Source organism: Zingiber officinale, chromosome 4A (genome assembly GCF_018446385.1).
Source record: "Zingiber officinale cultivar Zhangliang chromosome 4A, Zo_v1.1, whole genome shotgun sequence".
Lineage (NCBI taxonomy): Eukaryota > Viridiplantae > Streptophyta > Magnoliopsida > Zingiberales > Zingiberaceae > Zingiber > Zingiber officinale.
The window spans coordinates 1,044,175-1,061,753 of record NC_055992.1 but is presented as its reverse complement, the minus strand read 5'-3'; positions in this window follow the sequence as shown (position 1 = coordinate 1,061,753).

The following is a 17,579-nucleotide window of genomic DNA, read 5'->3' as shown; positions in this document are numbered from 1 at the left end:
GACCATTTCCAACACCTTCTTGGAATGGTCAACAATATTTTGTATCATTCATTGATGATTATTCTCGATATGCATACCTATTTCTTATTCATGAGAAGACTCAAACATTGGACGTTTTCAAATCATTTAAAGTTGAAGTTGAGAGCCAACTAAACAAAAGAATTAAGAAAGTCAGATCTGATCGTGGTGGTGAATACTACGGTAGATATGACGGTTCAGGTGAACAACGTCCAGGACCTTTTGCTCAATACCTAGAGGAGTGTGGAATTGTCCCACAGTACACCATGCCAGGCTCACCAAGCATGAATGGTGTAGCTGAACGACGTAATCGAACTCTTAAGAATATGGTAAGAAGTATGATTAGTCATTCAACCTTACCAATATCACTCTGGGGAGAAGCATTAAAGACAGCAGCTTACATTCTAAATCGAGTACCCACTAAAGCAGCTACTAAAACACCTTTTGAGCTTTGGACAAGGCGAAAGCTAAGTCTCAAACATTTTCATATTTGGGGATGTCCAGCTGAGGCTATACCTTATAGACCATATGAAAAGAAATTGGACTCCAGAACCGTAAGTAGCTACTTTATTGGATATTCTGAGCGATCACGGGGCTATAAGTTTTATGATCCCAAAGTAAAAACCATCTTTGAGATGGGAACTGCAACGTTCTTTGAGGATATTGAGTTTGGGGGGAAGAATAAAGTAACTGACCTTGTCTTTGAGGAGGAATGTATTCCCACTACTCTTCAAGAGGAAATGGTTTATATTCCTATGATTGCTTCTAATAATGATCAGGATTTTATTTCTGTCAGTGATCAGAATGCAATACAAGAACAACAAGACATTGTTAATCAACTCCCAGAAGAACAAACTCAACAACCTCAAGAACCAGTGCATGTAGAACAAGTGCCTTTACGAAGGTCCACTAGAGAAAGGAGGAGTGCTATTTCGGATGATTACATAGTACTACTTCAAGAACATGAGGAAAATGATGGTATGGCGGAGGATGATCCAATCAACTTTCATCAAGCCATGCAAGATTCAAATTCTCACAAGTGAATTGAGGCAATGAATGAAGAGTATAAGTTAATGCAAGACAATAATGTTTGGGAACTTGTCCTATTACCAGAAGGTGTGAAACCCATTGGTTGTAAATGGATTTTTAAAACCAAACGGGATTCAAATGGTAATGTGGAAAGATATAAGGCACGTCTTGTAGCTAAAGGTTATACTCAGAAATATGGTATTGACTTTAAAGAGACCTTTTCTCCAATTTCAACGAAGGATTCTTTAAGGACAATCATGGCACTTGTCGCACACTTCGATATGGAACTCCATCAGATGGATGTCAAGACAGCTTTTCTCAATGGAGACATTGAGGAAACAATCTATATGGTGCAACCAGAATACTTTGTATTAGGAGATCCAAAGAGTATGGTTTGCAAACTTAAGAAGTCCATCTATGGGTTAAAACAAGCATCTCGTCAATGGTACCACAAATTTCATCAAATAATAATCTCATTTGATTTTGAGGTAAATATGGTAGATGATTGTGTGTATCATAAGTTCAGTGGGAGTAAGCATATCTTCCTGGTTTTATATGTTGATGACATTTTGCTTGCCACAAACGATATAAGTATGTGGAACGATACCAAGAGATTTCTATCTAGATGTTTTGAAATGAAAGATCTTGGTAACGCATCTTTTGTATTAGGAATCCAAATACACCGAGATCATTCTCGAGGTATTCTTGGATTATCGCAAAAGAACTATATCGATAAGGTGCTTAAAAGATTTGGCATGCAAGATTGCAAACCAGGTAATACCCCAGTCGCTAAAGGAGACAAGTTTAGTCTTAAACAATGCCCTAAAGGAAGCCTCGAGACTCAAGAAATGCAAAAGATTCCCTATGCTTCAGCTGTAGGAAGTCTTATGTATGCTCAAGTTTGTACACGTCCAGATATTGCGTACATTGTTGGAGTGTTGGGCAGATATTTAAGCAACCCAGGAATGGATCATTGGAAAGCAGCAAAGAGGGTAATGAGATATTTAAAGAGAACTAGTGATTACATGCTCACATATAAGAGGTCAGATACTCTTGAGATCATGGGATATTCTGACTCTGATTTTGCGGGATGCCAAGATAGCATGAGATCCACTTCAGGCTATGCTTTTCTGTTGGCTGGCGGAGCCATCTCTTGGAGAAGTGCCAAACAGGCATTGACAGCTTCTTCCACCATGGCAGCAGAGTTTATAGCATGTTATGAGGCATCTAATCATGGAATATGGTTGAAAAATTTTGTCACTGGGCTGCGTATTTTAGGAAAGGTTGAAAGACCACTGAAGTTATTTTGTGACAATCGATCAGTTGTATTATATTCTAACAACAATAGGAGCTCGACAAAATCGAACCACATCGATATCAAGTTCCTTGTTGTGAAAGAAAGAGTACAAAGTGGGCAGATTTCGATAGAACACATAGGCACAAACTCCATGATAGCAGATCCTTTTACAAAGGGTTTACCACCCAATGTCTTCTATGAGCATACCACTCATATGGATGTTATTCAGTTTAGTGAAATCTAGATCTAGTGGGAGTTTGTACTATATATATGTTTTCTATATATGTTTGGTTATGTTGATGAAACATATGTATTTGAAGATTATCTGATCAGATATAAAGTTCAATGTTTACTTCATTACACTTTGTATAACTTAAGTTAAAGTTTTGATCTCACTTTGGTTATAAGCAGGACCAATTGAAAATTGACATGAATAGATCACCTTGCATGTAATTTTCATGCCACATATTCATAATTGATCTATGTCATTTGATTATATTGATGTACGTGACCATTGATGGTTTAGTTGTGAAAGATACAACGAAGACTACATTGATCCTATGTCTATATAATTAATGGACGAGATTGTTAAGGAAACCCTACAGCTATGATGACAAAAGTTATGAGCTCATTAAGGTTAACATTTATAAGTTTACACATATGGTCCAGTGGGAGATTGTTAGAATTTTGGGACCATAATTGTAATTATAAATGTCTAATGTCATCAATTAAAAAAGTCATAGTTTAATGTGATCTAATTTATGATTAAGGAATATGACTTAAGGGTTTAATTATTATGAACAAATTAATGTGGATACCATGTGCAATTTCTAATTTGTTGAGGGGCCAAATTAGAAATTAGCAACTTAGGCTTCTATAAATAAGGGTTATGGTCCCAGTTTGCAGATGGCGCTTTTGTTTTGTTTCCTCATCGACAAAACTCTCTGAATACTAAGGAAGATCTGCAAATTGAAGATCTTGCCCAAAATCAATTGCATACTATGGATTCTGGTACGCTTTCGTAATTTTATCTATCCAGTTTATACTTTCTTAAGAATTTGAATAGAATGCATATATTTTGTGTTGAGATTTCTCAACCCAATTATTTTAACATTAAGTGCTAGCTGTAACTGCTAGGAGAGTATTCGTGCGATAGATGTCATTTACTGAGAATATTCAGAAGGAAGAACTACCTAGATAGTAAAATTTTTTTTAGGTCTTAATATTTTTTTAAATATATAATAATTTTTTAAAAATAAATTTTTATATAAAACATTATTAAATACATTTAATTTTATTAATAAAATTAAAAGGACAATTTAATAATTGAAATATTATTTTCGTAATTGGGAGTCATGATCAATTGGATAGCGGTAACTTCATCTTTATCAAAGTTCACTCCTTTATTAGTAAAATTTTTAAAATAAAATTTTTTATATTAAACTTTCGGGCAGAATTTATTAAAAGAGTGATATAGTTATCTGTAGAATATTTTTAGTTAAATAAATAAATTTTATCGATAAAATATTAACTAATTTGACAACAAATAAAAAATTATTACAATACTATAAATATACATTTTCATTTTCATTTAAAAAAAATTATAGATGAATTTTAACTTGAAGGGGAATCTTAACGTAACTATAAAATTATTATTATGTGACATAAAAATAACAGATTCGAATAGCAAATATAGTCACAATATATAATAGATTCTTTGTTGGTGTAATATCCCCTGGGTCAGATTGACTAAGCTTGAGTTATCTCAAGCTTGAGTCTTCATATTTGGGTTTTGATGTTTGACAATACCTGGAGATTGCAGATGTAATCGTCCTTTGGTCAACGACTGATCAGTTTGATATGAAGAAGAGTCAAGTAGATCAAGGTTGATTGGAAACTTGACTGGGAAAATCCTAACTGGAGGTTAGGCAAGGGAAAATCTTAGTGAGTGAAGTCAGGTAAAAGACCTAGTGAGTGAAGTTAGACAGTTGAAAAATCCTGGTGAGTGAGGCTAGGTGAAAGACCTAGTGAGTGAAGCTACGCAAGTGAAAGCCCCGGTGAGTGAAGCCGGACAGTGGAAAAATCCCAGTGAATGAAGTTAGGTGAAACTCCAATGAGTGAAGCTAGGTGAAAGTCCTAATGAGTGAAGCCAGGCAGATGAAAAGCCCTAATGAGTGAAGCTAGGAAGAAGGAAAGACCTGGTGAGTGAAGCCAGACACGTGAAGATTCAGGTGGGTCAAGGTTAATCGGACACCTGGTGTTGGAAAGTCCAAGTAGGTCAAAGGATTGACCGGATACTTGGCACAAGGAAATCTAGATGGGTCAAGATTGACAGGACATTTAGTGGAAGCCCAAGTGGGTCATGGAAGATCGGACACTTGGCACGAGATGGTAAGCCCAAGTGGGTCAAGTTGACCAGACACTTGGCACGAGGAGAAACATCCAAGTGGGTCAAAGAGTTGACCGAACACTTGGCGAAGAAATCCCGACAGGTCAAAATTGACCGGATGCTAGGCATGAGGAGGTTCAACAGGTCACGGTTGACAGGATGTTGGAATTGGGAATCCTAGACTTGAGTTAAGCAAGTCAAAGGGAAGACAATTGATCAACCGATTGATTGAATTGTGGTTCAATCAATCTGTCGATCAATTGAAGGTACGATGTGAAGAAGGTTGGTCCAATCGATCGACCGATCGATTGGGAAGTGAAATGGCGAGCACAGAATGCTCTCTAATCGATTGACCAATCGATTGGGCTCCCCAATCAATTGATCAATCGATTGGGGCAAGTTTTCTCGTGCAGACGCGAGAGTACAGAAGAAGGCTGAATCAATCAGCTGATCGATTGGGATGTGACCATTGAACAGGTAGCAAGCGATGGACGGCTGGGATGTCACGAATCTGACGTAGCAATTGATTCGGAGCATGCCCAATCAATTGGGAGCCTTAGAAGCACGAAGTATATAGCTGTTGGTGAGTTTCTTCTACGGAACGCTTCTTCCCCGATCTTATTGGGATTCTCTTCGACACTCACCATCGGACTTGAAGTGTTGTTGCACTGTCCAAAGGATCCAAAGGCTTCTTAGTGAAGAGTTCTCGTATGTGTGGATCCTTGGATTAGTCACCTCATCTTAAGGTGGATACCAAGTAAATCCTAGTGTTATCATTGTTTCAGTTACATTATGCTACATATCATCATCAAGGAGCAAAGCGCGATGAGCTATTCACCCCACCTCTAGCTACAAATCTGTTGGATCGAAAAGAATTTAGATATATCTACAATTGCATGATATTGTCCACTTTGGGCCTAAGCCCTCATAGTTTTGCTCTTGGGCTCTACCCAAAAGGCCTCATACCAATGGAGATATCTTTTCTCTTTATAAACTCATGATCTTTTCTATATGTTTTCAATATGGGACTATGTTTGCAACCTTGCAACCCCAACAATCTTCCCCTCAAACAAAGGACCATAGACTTCCCATGTCCGATCATCGACCCACCGGGTCTTCCTGCCCCTCAGTCCACCCGACCTAGTAGGACTTCCTTGCCTAGTCACAACTAGGACTTCCTGCCTGGTGTCTGGTCCTCTTGATCCGGACATAGGAACTCCCACTTTCTTTGTTCGAGGTCAATATTGTACTCACATGGCTCAATCAGACCATAGCTCTTGTGCACAGTCGGTGGTTAAACCTTCTGGCAGTTTAGGGCTCTAATACCAATTGTTGGATCGAAAAGAATTTAGATATCTCCACAATTGCATAATATTGTTCACTTTGGGCCTAAGCCCTCATGGTTTGCTCTTGGGCTCTACCCAAAAGGCCTCATACCAATGGAGATATCTTTTCTCTTTATAAACCCATGATCTTTTCCATATGTTTTCAATATGGGACTATATTTGTAACCTTGCAACCCCAACATAGGGTTTTCCCCTTGCCTAACCGCAGCTAGGACTTTTCCTGAAACACTCAATCAAGTGCATTAGATCACAACATAACCTTAACTTTGAATCATTTGCCATTATCAAAACTCAGGTTCGATCGTCGGATGCTTCCCGCACCAACAATCTCCCCCTTTTTTATTATGGCAACCCAAATTCAAAGTTAAGTAAAACAAATGCATAAATATATTTAAAAGGTTTAAGTGAGCAAGCTTAAGTATATAAATTCAAATACAAGCATAACTTAAGCTAACACTTAAACTTTGTGAAGCTCCCCCTTAATACAGGGCTTTCATTTTGAATCAGACTTTTACTTTTGAGTTTCCCTACTCTCCCCCTTTGCCATTTATCAAAAAATAAGCCAGTTGAAAGTAAGTTTTAAGTTTTTAGAAAAAAAAAACAGATTTAGGCTCTGAAAGAAGGTAAAAATGCTTGTGTAACACTTAGCTTATAATTAAATTTGACTGAAAAAATTATTAGCTGAGAGAGAAAGAGGACTTAAAAGGAATATTTTTCACTTAAGTTTAAAAGGCTAATATATGGTTGGCTTCGTTTGAAACTTAGTTTTTTTTTTTTTGAAAGATACTTAGCTAAATTTTAAAGAATTTTTGGAGCCAAATTATTTTTGAAAAAAAAATTGAAGTCTCTCTTTTTACTTAGCAGAAATCTTTTGAAAGCAATGAGTTAAATTTTGCAAGTAAAGAAATATACTTTTTAATACTTTTAGCTAAGTATAGAATGAATCTAAGAGGTAACTTAGAAAAGTATTTTAGCAAAAATTTATAAAGGTGGCTAAGTTTGAGAAAGTTTGAAAGTTGCTATATGAGTCACTTAGCTAAGCCTTTTGGCTTTTGCAATCATTGAATTTAGAAAATGTAGCTTCAGTTTAAAAAGGTACTTAGCTTAATTAAAAAACTTAATTTTTGAAAAAATAGGAGTAAGAACTTATTAAATTTTAGGACGAAGAGGGAGTAACTTAAATATTTAATTTAGGTCATTTAATCAAATTTAGTTGGTCCTTAAGTCCAAGCATGAGTCAAGTTAAATAGTTGTTAAGTTATCAAAATTGTTTTGATTAGGTATCAGAGCCCTAAAGTACAAGCATGTTCAATCTTAAAATCTCCATTTCCTTCACCAACTGTCTAACTTTTAGCTACTTGCTGATTGCCTAGAAGGTAATAGCTTTCACTCGGTTAGTCAAGTGAAGTCTTTTGGTCCAGTTAGATTTGAATAAGGCTGGATGACTTAAACTGATTACTGTTAATAAAGTATCTAACGCCCAGACTCATAATGATGCACAGATATAAGCATACTGGAGTCCAGGTTGTACCCTATGCATCTCACGTCATTCTATGTATTTCAAGCACAAGCAAGGTATACCTAGGTGTTTGTGAGATGCTCTGGCTTAAATCTAGGGGAACATGATTTTTAGGGTAGAGCCTAAACTAAGTCCAACTTTTGAAAATTCTAAGAAATTGGGATTTTTTAAATCATTATTTTTCCTAGATTTTTTTTTAAAAAAAAAAAAGAATAAGAGTTTTGAAGTAAGACAATGAGTCTGAAAATCAACAACTATTCTACCCAACACATTCCTATTTGTCTTCTAAGTACACTGAACTCAAGTTCAAGTAAGGGTTTTGTGAAAATGTCAGTTAGGTTTGATTTGGACTCAACATGGTTGAGTGCAAGTTCACCTTTAGCTACGTGACCCCTTACAAAGTGGTGTTTTACCTCTATGTGTTTAGTTTTAGAGTAGTGAATTGGATTTTTTGTTAGATTAATTGAGCTTATATTATCAATTAAAATCTTTATATTTTTGTATTCTAATTGATAGTCTTTTAAGGTATGCATCATCCACAAAAGTTGAGAGGCACACTCTCCTAGGGCTATGTATTCAGCTTCAGTAGTGGATAGAGCAACACAATGTTGCTTTCTGCTTGACCAACTTACTAGACATTGACCTAGGATTTGGCAGCTACCACTTGTACTTTTTCTGTCTAATTTTCACCCTGCATAGTCTGAGTCAGAATAGCCAAAAAGGTCAAAGGTGATGGTTCTAGGGTACCAAAGTCCTATATTGAGGGTGCCCTTAATATACCTAAGTATTCTTTTAACATACGTTAGATGTGATTCTTTTGCACAAGATTGGTATCTTGCGCACATACCAACTGTAAATATTATGTCTGGTCGACTTGCAGTTAGATAGAGTAGACTTCCTATTATACTTCTATAGTACTTTGGGTTTACTGATTTTCCTTCTGGGCCAGAGTCAATGTTGATGTTAGTGGCCATTGGGGTATTTATGATTTTTAAATTTTCTATGCCAAACTTTTTAATTAGTTCTTTAGCATATTTAGTTTGGTAAATATAGATTCCATCTTTCGTTTGTTTAATTTGTAAACCTAAGAAAAAAATTTAGTTCCCCAACCATACTCATTTCAAATTCATTTTCCATTAATTTAACAAAATTTTTTAGAAATTTAGAGTTAGTTGAGCCAAAAATTATATCATCAACATAGATTTGGGCTATGAAGATGTCTTTTTCTATAGTTCTTACAAATAGAGTCGGATCTATGTGACCTTGGTTAAAGCCTTTGGATGTTAAGTAATTGGATAACCGTTCATACCATGCTCTAGGAGCTTGTTTAAGTCCATATAAGGCCTTTTTCAATTTAAATACATGATTAGGGTAATTTAAGTCTTCAAATCCTGGGGGTTGGTTTACATAGACCTCTTCCTTAATGAACTCATTTAGGAACGCGGATTTTACATCCATTTGGTATAACCTAAACCCTTTATGTGTTGCATAGGCTAATAACATCCTAATGGATTCGAGTCTAGCTACTGGTGCATAGGTTTCGTCATAGTCTAAACCCTCAACTTGACTAAATCCTTTGGCTACTAGTCTAGTCTTATTTCTAATTATTTCACCCTAATCATCCAACTTGTTTCTAAATACCCATTTGGTATCTATTATTGATTTATCTAAGGGTTTAGGTACAAGTTGCCAGACTTGGATTCTTTCGAATTGTGCTAGCTCCTCCTGCATAGCAATGATCCAATCTGGGTAGGGTAGAGCTTCTTCTATAGTCTTAGGTTCAATTTTAGAAATAAGGGCAATCTGACTAAGGTTTCTATAAGAGGATCTAGTTCTGACTCCTAGGTTTGGATCATCCAAAATTTGGTCAGGTGGGTGAGAAGTACTTGCTCTAGTTGGTCTTATGTTTGGGTCAGAAATTGGTTCCTCTGGTTTATTAGTGTTGGGATGAATTTCATCGTCTTCAATAATTCTTGGATTAATGTCAACATTTTCATTTAAGTTAGGTAGGTTATTTTCTTCATCAAATATTATATTAGTTGTTTCTTCAACTTTTATGGTATTTTGGTTATAGACTCTATAGGCCCTACTGGTTGTAGAGTACCCTAAAAAGATTCCTTGGTTTGATTTTGGTGTAAATTTTCCTAAGTAATCTTTAGTATTTAAAATATGAACCTTACACCCAAAAACTTTTAAATAGTTTAGGTTGGGAATTTTATTATAATACATTTCATAAGGAGTTTTATTGTGAAGTTTGTTAATTAGAATTCTATTTTGAATATAATTTGCTGTATTTATGGCTTCAGCCCAAAATTGATAGTTTAAGTTATATTCATTTAGCATGGTTCTAGCGGCTTCTTGTAGGGTTCTATTTTTACGTTCCACTAGACCATTTTGTTGGGGGGTTCTAGGACATGAAAATTCATGTTGGTATCAATTGATTTTACAGAATTGGGTAAACCTATGATTTTCAAATCCCCCCCCCCCCCCCATGATCACTTCTTATTCTTTTAATTTTAGTATCTTTTTCATTTTCTGTTAACTTGCAAAAATTACTAAATTCTTCAAAAGTTTCATCCTTTGTTTTTAGAAATTTTACCCAAGTGAACCTAGAGTAGTTATCAATTATAACTAAGCAATACTAGTTCTTGCTTAGTGACTTGGCTCCATGTGAATCAAATAGGTCAAGGTGAAGGAGCTCAAGTAAGGAGTTAGTTCTTTCTAGATTAGTTGATTTGTGGGTTGACTTGGTTTGTTTTCCTTATTGACAAACATTACAGATTGAGTTTTCAATAAATTTTAATTTGGGCAAACATTTAAATAGACCATTTTGACTCATTTTTGAAATGAGTCTGGTGTGAGTGTGACCCAATCTTCTATGCCACAACTCAGTTTCCTCTTCTTGTGTTAGAAAACACTTTATTGAGAAAGTGGGTAGATCAATTGAATACATATTATTTTTCCTAAGCCCCTTAAGTGTGATTTCAGGGGTTTCAATATTTTTAACTAAACAACTAAATTTGTCAAAGGTAACTAAGTATCCACTATCACACAATTGGCTTATACTTAGAAGATTAAAATTGAAGTTTTCAACTAATAGAACTTTTCGAATAATAAAATCGGAGCTAAGTTCGATGTTACCTCTTCCGATTACCTTAAGTTTGTCGTCGTTGCCGAAAGCAACAGACCCTAAATTCTTTAGTTTGAGCTTTGTGAACTTTAATTTATCTCCAGTCATGTGTCTGGAGCATCCACTATCTAACATCCATTGATCCAATTCTTTATGTTCAGAGCTATTGGGCCCTTCGGAAACGGATACGGATCCGTGGTTTCGCTTGGACTCGGCCTCCGACTCGCTCTCGCTCTCGGACAGGTTGATTTGGTCCTGAGCCATCAGAGCAAGTAAACTCGTCTGATCGAGTTCATCGTCGTCGTCTTCTGAGGAAAATTCATCTCATGTCACCTTCAGGGCCTTCTTCCTTCTCTGCTTCTTCGCTTCCTTTTGGTTAGGGCAGTTGGCCTTGATATGCCCCTTCTGGTTGCATCCATAGCAGATCACCTCAAATTTTACCTTAGAGTTCGGTTGGGCCTCCTTGGATTGGACTACCTTCTTTAGGTCCCTCTTGTTGAAGCCTTGCTTCTTCTTGTAGAGTCTCTTCACAAGGTTCATGAGTTCAATGGTTAGTTCATTGTCTTCTTCATCTGAGTCGGTTTCTGCTTCCTTCTCCTGTTCGATTCTTCGTCGTGATCTTGATTCGCGAGCTCCACCGGTACCTGCAAGCAAAGCAATTCCTTTCTCGGAAGGCTGTGTATTAGTCTGCTCATGAAGTTTGAATTCTGAAAATAGCTCGTCTAATCTAATTGAGGATAAATCTTTGGAGACTTTGTAGGCATCTACCATTGATGCCCACAATGTACTCCTAGGGAAAGAGTTGAGTGTATACCTTATGATGCCCCTATTCTCTACCTTTTGACCGATTGCGTGGAGAGAGTTGAGGATGTCTTGTATACGTGCGTGGAGTTGACAGGCCGTCTCATCTTCCTACATTTTTAGGTTATATAATTTATTAAGCAACAAGTCACGTTTACTTACTTTCGTGTCGGAGGTTCCCTCGTGGAGTTCGATCAGCTTCTCCCAGAGCTCCTTTGCTGATGTGAACGGACCAACTCTATTGAGCTCCTCTTTGGTCAGGCCACACTGGAGGGTGCAGGTTGCTCTTGCATCAGCTTCCACCTTCTTGATTAGGGCTGACTCCCAGTCTTCGACGAATGGGAGTTGTAGTCCAGTCTTGATGATCATCCATGTCTCGAACTGGGTTTTGAGGAATGTTTCCATTCACCCCTTCCAGTACCCAAAGTCTTCTCCGGTGAAGAGCGGGGCACGAACGGTGCTATAACTCTCTTGATGGGCCATTTGAAATTTTGCACGAGAAAAAACAACAAAAATATGTTCCAAAACTAAGTCTTGGATTAGTAGTGCGGGAATAATTTAAAAGAAAACAGACTCGAGTGGTGTTGCACCAACTTCGAGCAAAAACCGAATCGAGAAAATAATTAGAATATAGCTATAAAGCTAAATTCTAATTGACTCCGAAAAATCTAAAAATACCACGTAAAATTGTTTTGAATGGTGGTTGCACCGATTCAAAACGACCCCGCTCTGATACCAATTGTTGGATCGAAAAATGCTATTCACACCCCCCCCTCTAGCGCTTTTCAATCCAACAAAATCGACCCTAACAAGTAGTATCAGAACGAGATTGCTCTTCACCGGAATCATCGTCGGAAGGGGCAACGAGCTAGAGGGAGAAGAAGTTGAAGCAAGTTCAAAAGTCAAAGACTTCATCAAAAGGCTCAACTTCAAATGGAATTCCAAGATGGACTTGGATTCAACACGAGGGTGCCTCCACCATTCATATCAATGAGCTTCGATTCTTAGAAATCAAGGATCGAAAATTTCCTCATGATAGAGATAGAGCAATGGTTTACTCTAATGGAAGGTTTTGAAACTCCAAAAGACTCAAAGGGGAAAATTCTCAAGAAAAGCAAATGGAGCAAGGAGAAAAATCAAAGGTGCGAAACGAACGACAATGTAACTAAATTATTGGTTAGTCTATTGCTAAGTATAATCATTTACAAAATTGGAGAATATAAGGATGCAAATGAACCATAGAGCAAATTGGCCAAGCTTCCTGAAGAACCTTCCACTGCACCAAACCAAGAGAAATCCAAAACGGGTGACTCATTGGAGCAAGACCAAGAGAAATTCAAAGAGGATGACTCATTGAAGCAAGATCAAGAGAAAGAGGACTCCCAAGTTGAGAGATGCTCAACTTCTGAAGAATAAGTTCAAGAACATTCATCTTCAACGAGGCACAACGAAAAGGGCAAAGAGGAAGCATACTCTCTGTTCAACGGGCAAGAAGATGAAGATGATGAAGCCTCCATCTCTTGGATTAAGGGAGCATGTAGATCATTGACTCTAGAGCAAGAAGAAGTCTCTACCTCCGTATCAAGTGAAGAAGAAGAAGAAGATGGTGTCATCCCTACACATGAAGGTACAATTAGTTCAATTAAAAATCAAAATCATATTATATGCTTTGAGTGTAGGGAACATGAAGAAGGGCCAATGAGTCACCCGTTTTGGATTGACCAAGAAGAAGGGCCAAGTGACACCAAAGCCCAAGGAGACCGCCCCCACAACAAGGAAGAGCAAGGAGCATATTGTGTGCTTCCCTTGCAACTAAAAAGGACATTACTGGAGCCAATGTCCAAAGGGGAAGAAACTGGTCAAGTTTAAGGGAGGAAGCTCAAATCAAGGGGGAACTCTTAAAAGCAAACCCAAGGTATCATTTATTGAGTTTATTCCTTTAAGTCATGATAAAAAGCATGCTAGGTCTAATTTATATCATTTTAATGCTATTTATCATAAAAATAAAAGGCATGATAGAATTAAAGAAAATTATGTGACTTATCATGCTAAAACAACTCAACCTAGGGTTAGGAAGGTAGATAACTTGGGCAAGAACCTTATAAATTTTGTATATAAGCCCAAAAATAAAAAATGCTCATGGAAATCAAGAAAAATCCAAATCTAAGGATTTAAGGTTGGAAAACCAAACCTTGAGGTCAAAGTTTGATAAATTAGAAAAGACCCTAAAGAAAATAAAAAAATATTATTAAGGGTCAAAATGAGCATAACCTAGGGATAATTAGACAAGAATCATCCAATGGTAGGAAGGGTTTCGGATACAAACCTAAAATCAAGAAAGATGAAGTCTCTTATCATAGGATTCCATATAATTATGGAACCAACCCTAAGTCTAGGGGTCAAGTCAAAGATATAAGGGAAGTTATCTCTAGAAGTATTTTTGTCATGATCATTGTGACTAAGACTTCTAAGAAGTCAAAGAAAGTCACTAAGAAGGTCACAAGGGAAGTTATCCCTAGAGTTGACTTAGAGGAAGTGACCAAGGCTTCTAAGAAGTCTAGAAAGATCATTAGGAAGGTATCTAGGGAAGTTATCCCTAGTGAATACCTTAAACATTCAAGGAGCACCAATAGGTATTGGATTCCTAGGAGCATATTATCTACACCCTAGAGGGTTAGAGAGTGTCAACTCAAATTGGAAGGTGGTTAACCCAACCTTGATGTAGTTGACACTTGGAGAGCATTTTCAAGATTTTTGTAAATCTTTGAAAATGAAATGAATCATATGTTTACTCTTTGGAAGAGTAAAATGTGCCATAATTTGAGGAAATGGATTTGATTTTCATTAGCACAAAAAGAAAAGAACAAAAGAAATGTCAAGTTGAGTTTTGATATTTTCTTGAAGAAAATTGGGCAATTTAGGATCAATTTTATGTTTAGTATTTATTTAAGGAAACTTAGATAGATAATCTAAGTATACTATTTATGCTAATTTGCTATGATTGTTTGCTCATCATATGCCATGACATCATATTTTGTATTCATGTCTATTATGAAAAATATAAAAATACTATATCATGTCATACATACATCATGTAGCTATAGTATGTTTTCTTTTGAAAATCATTTATTTTGATGTATGTCATAAATCATCATGCATTATTTTAATTTTCTTGCAATTAAAGACAATGACATTTACTAACAAGTGACATCCTAAGTGGATGTTCAAAATCTCTAAAATACCTAGATAGATATGCATGATCCCTAGCTTAGGGCAAAACTAAAATCTACATCTCACAAAGACTATAAGTTGACTTGTATGTGTTTTAGTGCACATTAGATATAAGTGAGATGTTAGGATAATGAACAAGACTTAAGATGTTGATTTAGTGCATCTAGTTGAGTTTTGATTTCATCTAAACACATAGTTATGTGTACTCCAATCATTGGGAAAGCTAATGTACAAGTCATGTGCATTGAGCCCAAAGAACATGGATGGAAATTAATTTTGAAAAACATTTTAAATATACTTTGGAAAACCTTATAAAGACTATCTTTTGATAGTAATCATCATTGAAAAGTTAGACACAAACTTGAAAGAAACATTGAAGTTTTTGTAAGTTTCCAAGTTTGTGTCAATCTTTAAAAATAAGATGTATTTTCTTAGAAAACTATTTTTGCATGATAGTACATACCCTAAATAATGTCTATAACAATATTTATGATTTTAAAAATTTTATAGAATTTTTGGAGAGTTTCTGAATTTCGCTGAAATTGAATTTGAGGAAATCAGAGCCCCAATCGATCAACTAATCGATTGGAGTGCCCCAATCAATCATCCGATTGATTGGGATATGTTTCCTGTGAGCAGTAGCTCATGGAATCGATCAGCCGATCAATCCATTCACTCTTGGATCGATCGGGCAATCGATTCAGAGGCAGTTTCTGTGAACAAAACCTCTCTGAATCGATCGGTGAATCGATTGGGCAAGTGTCAATCGATTGAGTCTCAAACCAATCGATTGAAAAGGCTGATTTTGACTGAAAAAGTCTTATTTCAGCACTTTGAGCTATATTTAGCCTCTTTAACCACTCCTAAACCCTTGGAATACATTTGTATATATTTAGGGGTAGTTTTCATGATGAAAACAAGGAGAAATGGTTAAGAAACACTAGGTTGAAGTTTAGGATGAGGTTAGTTTCAACATTGAATCTTTTAAACCTCAAAACTTCAAATTTTTGGATTTCCTAAAGATTTAGGAACTCTAAGTCATTGTTGGTGCAATGACAAAAGTTTGAAGTATGTTTTTAGGGGGAGCTATTCTTTAAAAATATGGAATTATTTTTACGAAACCATTGAAGATGGTAAATTCTTCGTTTGGAAAAATGCTCAAGGTTAAGCATTGGAGAATAATGGAAGATTAGATATCTTCATTGTAGAAAAGGAATATGCTCAACGATGAGCATTGAATATAATGAAGGGTATAAGATCTTCATTGTGAGTGTGAAGTTGGTTAATGCTCAAGGGTGAGCATTGAAGACAATGAAGGGTATGAGACCTTCATTGTGGTGTTGTGAACAACATGTGAGGTTGTGAACAACGTTGAGTAACTCTTCAAGGGGAGAGTTTTTTATGTGTGTCAATAGGAGGAGAAATGTAAGGTTTAAGTTAAGTCTTTTTCCCTCAAGAAAAATTTAGGGGAGAATGTAGAGTCTAAATTATGTCTTCATTATCCAAAGGGCATTAGCATGAAGAATAAGTTGAGGTTATAGGATTAGCTTAATGTAAAGGTATTGTCAAATATCAAAAAAGGGGAGATTGTTGGTGTAATATCCTCTAGGTCAGGTTGACCAGGTTGACTAAGCTTGAGTTGGCTCAATCTTGAGTCTTGATATTTGGGTTTTGATGTTTGACAATACATGGAGATTGTAGATGCAATCGTTCGATTGGGGAGATTGTTGATACAATTTCCCTTTGGTCAATGACTGACCAGTTTGATGTGAAGAAGAATCAAGTAGGTCAAGGTTGACCGGATACTTGACTAAGAAAGTCCTAACTAGAGGTTAGGCAAGGGAAAATTTTGGTGAGTAAAGCCAGGTGAAAAACCTAGTTAGTGAAGTTAGGCAGTTAGAAAATCCTGGTTAGTGAAGCTAGGTAAAAGACCTAGTGAGTGAAGCTGGGCAGGTGAAAGTCTCGGTGAGTGAAGTCGAGCAATGAAAAAATCCTGGTGAGTGAAGCCAAGTGAAAACCCTAGTGAGTGAAGCTAGGTGAAAGTCCTAGTGAGTGAAACTAGGCAGATGAAAAGCCCTAGTGAGTGAAGCTAGGCAGAAGGAAAGACCCGGTGAGTGAAGCTAGGCACGTGGAGATCCAGGTGGATCAAGGTTGACCGGACACCTAGTGTTGGGAAGCCCAAGTAAGTCAAAGGATTGACTGGATACTTGACACAAGGAAACCCAGATGGGTCAAGGTTGATCGGACATCTGTGGAAGTCCAAGTGGGTCATGGAGAATCGGACACTTGGCATGAGACGGTAAGTCCAAGTGGGTCAAGGTTGACCAGACACTTGGTACGAGAAGAAACGTCCAAGTGGGGCAAAGGGTTGATCGAACACTTGATGAAGAAATCCCAACAGGCCAAGGTTGACCGAATGCTAGATATGAGAAGTTTCAACAGGTTATGGTTGACCGAATGTTGAAATTGGGGACCCTAGACTTGAGTTAAGCAAGTCAAAGGGAAGTCAATTGATCAACCGATCGATTGAACTCGAATTCAATCGATCAACCGATTGATTGGTAAATCGATTGGAGTAAGTTTTCTCACGCAGACACGAGAGCACAGAAGAAGGCTGAATCGATCAACCGATCAATTCAGCCTCCCCAATCAATCAGCTGATCGATTGGGAAGTGACTGTTGCGCAAGTAGCGAGCGATGGACGGCTGGGATAACGTGGATCTGACGTGGCAATCAATTGGGAGCATGCCCAATCGATTGGGAGCCCTAGAAGCGCGAAGTATATAGTTGTTGGCGAGCTTCTTCTCCGCAACGCTTCT